Source organism: Bison bison, unplaced genomic scaffold (assembly GCF_000754665.1).
Source record: "Bison bison bison isolate TAMUID 2011002044 unplaced genomic scaffold, Bison_UMD1.0 scf7180017864530, whole genome shotgun sequence".
In the NCBI taxonomy this organism is placed as follows: domain Eukaryota; kingdom Metazoa; phylum Chordata; class Mammalia; order Artiodactyla; family Bovidae; genus Bison; species Bison bison.
In genome coordinates, this window is record NW_011495080.1 from 8715492 (window position 1) to 8718960 (window position 3469).

Genomic DNA, 3469 nt, shown 5'->3' on the forward strand with positions numbered 1-3469 from the left:
GTCTGAAGACGGTGCCAGGATCTGGTGTCAAGGATCTTGGTGATAACTGTCAACGTGTCCATCTCTTGAGTCCCATGTCCCTTTACACGAGGCACACAGCTGATGCCCTGGAATCCCCCTTCACCATCTTCCCAGGAGATCCCTTTGCCTCTCTCCCATGACGGATTTCCTATGCTTTCCAGAAAACCTGCAGGAAAGATAAACTTTTTGAAATCTTGTGTTTCTGAAAAATCTATATATTCTATCTTTTTACTTGATTGATAACTTGAATGAATCCAAATACAAAGCCTTTCTTATATGTAACCCTTTGTATGTTACTTTTTTTTTTTTCCTTTTTGAAAGTTTCTTGGCTCTTCTCTTTAATTTGCCTGGGTATGGGTTTATTTTCATCCAACCAACCCTTATAATCCAGTAACTCATATCCTTCTGTTCTGGAAAATTTCCTCCAATTAGTTCATTGATGATTTCCTCCCTTTCATTTTTCTCTTTTTAGAATTTATATTATTTCTATTATCCTGAAAGTGTCCTTTAAAGTTCTTATCAGTAAGAACGTACTGTATAGCACAGGGAACTCTACTCAACACTCTGTGATGGCATATTTGGGAAAAGAATCTTAAAAAGAATAGACATGTGTATATGTATAACTGATTCACTTTGCTGTACACCTGAAACTATAATAACACATTGTAAATCAACTATATTCCAATTTTTAAAACGCTCTCATCTTTCCTCTCCTACATTCCTACATTTTCTCTCTCTCTGTACGTTTGTTTTACTTTCCAGGGAGATTCAATCAGCTTTACCTGCCTGTCTTTCTGTTGATGTTTTTGTTTCTGCTGTCATGATTTTATTTCTCAAAACATAATTGTTGCTTTTGCTATTCTCTGGATGTTTCTTTGTATAGCACCTTGTTCTTGTTTCATGGATGCAGATCTTATCCCTCTAAGGATACTGTGGTCTTTTTGACCCTCTCTTCTCTCTGGGTAATCTGTTTCCTTGAAGTTACTTTTTCTGACTGTTTTGTTACTCTCTTCTGCATTTGAAAATTCCCTAGATGTCTGGCAATCTTTGGCTATGATTAAGATTGTGGGGATGGGAGGGAGGCTAGTCAGAAACTCTGAGCTCAGAGAGAGGCTGGGTTTGCCACTGCAGCATGGGCCAGCTGGGCTGTTTCTTATGTCAGTAACTTTAGGTCTTTCCTCTTGGTCTGGTGAAATACCCCAGAGTAGCGTCATCCAGTTTCCTGTCTAGGTCCTACTCCCAGCACTTGGGGAGCCTGATGGTGGCAGAAAGCTCAGCATCTCGCATTTCACCATTCCATGTGGCAAGGTCAACTGATCCTTTGGATTTCAGTATTTTTCAGTGTGGTATCTCCATTGACAACTGTGCTCTAACCCAAACATCGTCTATCTCATCTTCAGAAGAAAACTCCCCAGACTCTGGCTGGGATATGAGAGGGGCTGTTGCCCAGGAGTTTGGAGCTGGGGGAGAGATGGAGGGATCTAACTGCCCATTCTGGTCCTTATCTTAGCAACCTCTTCCACCTTTCACTTCTAGGAATCCATAGGTACCACGGAGAGGTTCTCTATGCCTCTGAGAATCTTGCAATGCAGATCCAGTTAGTTCTCAGCTCCCGTCAGCCGTGACAGCTGACATGACTCCTTGGCGCCGATAAGTCAGTGCTGGTCTGCCATTCTGCTTCAAAAATGTGGCTGTTGTCTTTTTCCATGTTCTCTCTATCTTTATAAGTTTATCTCTTCATTTAAAAAACCTCTTTATTGAAGTTTTAGTGGGGTTTTGGGAAGGAGTGAAAGTAGATATACACATTCAATTACCATCTTAACCCAGAACCCTAACATCCCTTTTCAGTATGTTTTTAAAAATATAATTCCTGGGAATCACCTTCCTTGGTCATAGAGGGCTGTTATTTTAATGTACTGGGGTATGTTTATTTCTGTCTTTCCATTTAGAAGTCTTTCCGTGAACATGATTAGCAGGAAATGAGCCTTTCTATGAGGAAGATTAAAGGAAAATGTCTCTAGTGGGATAACTTTTATTAAGTATATGAGAGAAGCCCAGAGGCTGGATCTCAGTATGCAGTCTCCAGGCAGCCCCTAAATGACAAGGTTGTGGTGGGGGGGGGGTGGGCGGGCAGAGTTTCACTACTAGAGGAAGGACCCTATAGCAATCCCTGAGGGTGCATCCAGGGAATGCCCTTGGCAATGTTTTGTTTAGAGACTCAGAATAAATCCCAGATTTCATCAGTGATGTGCCCTGGAAGGGTGGGGGGTGTTCAGTCAGTGGCCCGATTTTATCTTACATCAATTGGGGGAATTCTGTGATAAGAAAGTGAGCCCTGGATGCCTTTCTGAAATGCTACCCATTGCCCGTTTGGGCCCCAGAATCGTTCATTCGTTATTCACTTTGCTAATACATGGTGAGCATGCCCCTGGGCCAAGTGCTATGCTGGCCATACCTGAGACAGACCTGCCCTAGGTAACTCTTTGAGCACCCACTCCCCAACCTTACAGAGCAGCAAGTTAGGGGGATCAGGGTAACATCCAAGGCTGTAATCTGGTGACACATTTTCTCCCTATGTGGCTTGTGATGAGGACTAAGTGAGGAGATGCCTAAGCACCCAGCATGGTAGGATGTCTGGGTTTTTCCAGGATAGCTTTATATGGGGCAGAGAACCCACTGTGTTTTATGTTTTCCTGATACTTTCAAATAGGAACATTTTGGGGATTTAGAGATTCAAGTCTGCATAAACCAGCCAGAACTACTTAAATCAGTCACTGCAACAGAACCACAGGGTCCCTGAAGTGTCCACAGTAACTGCCCTGCTCTTGAATAATCTTCCACACTGGCCTGGGTGCACTTATATTCCTGGGCTAACATTCTTTGACTTCACTGTTCTCCTCTTGCCCATTATTAGAAACAAGCTGTAAACCACTTCTCACAAAGCTCTTTAAGGTTTTTTTTTTTGAGAGCTCAGTCTTAGCAAAAAGAAATGTTACACACAGATTGAGCCTTGGCTGTTCATCTATGAAATGTTGGAGGCACTTTCAACTATTGAAAGCCACCAGGTGATGAAGCAGACAGCAGAGAGACTGAGTTCAGGTTGCCAAACGGTGCCATCTTGGACAAATTCCTGAGTTATTTTTTCCCCTCCAAGCCTTAATTTACCTATCTGTGAAATGGGTACACCCACAGAGTTGTTGTCAGGGACTAATGAAACAAGGGGTGTGGACGTGCTTATTACACTTTCCACTCATCGCTTAATAAACATAGTGGTTCTTCTTGCCTGGGCAGGTTGCCGTGTGTGTGCACGCGCGCGTGTGTGCATACGAGAGTGCACGCGGTGCTCTAGCCCGCGGTGTTTCCCGGGGAGGTCATGCGAGTGGATGTGTATGATGGGCCGCCCTGGGAGCGTGCGGCTGCCGGCAGCAGGCTGAGAGCGCAGCACCGG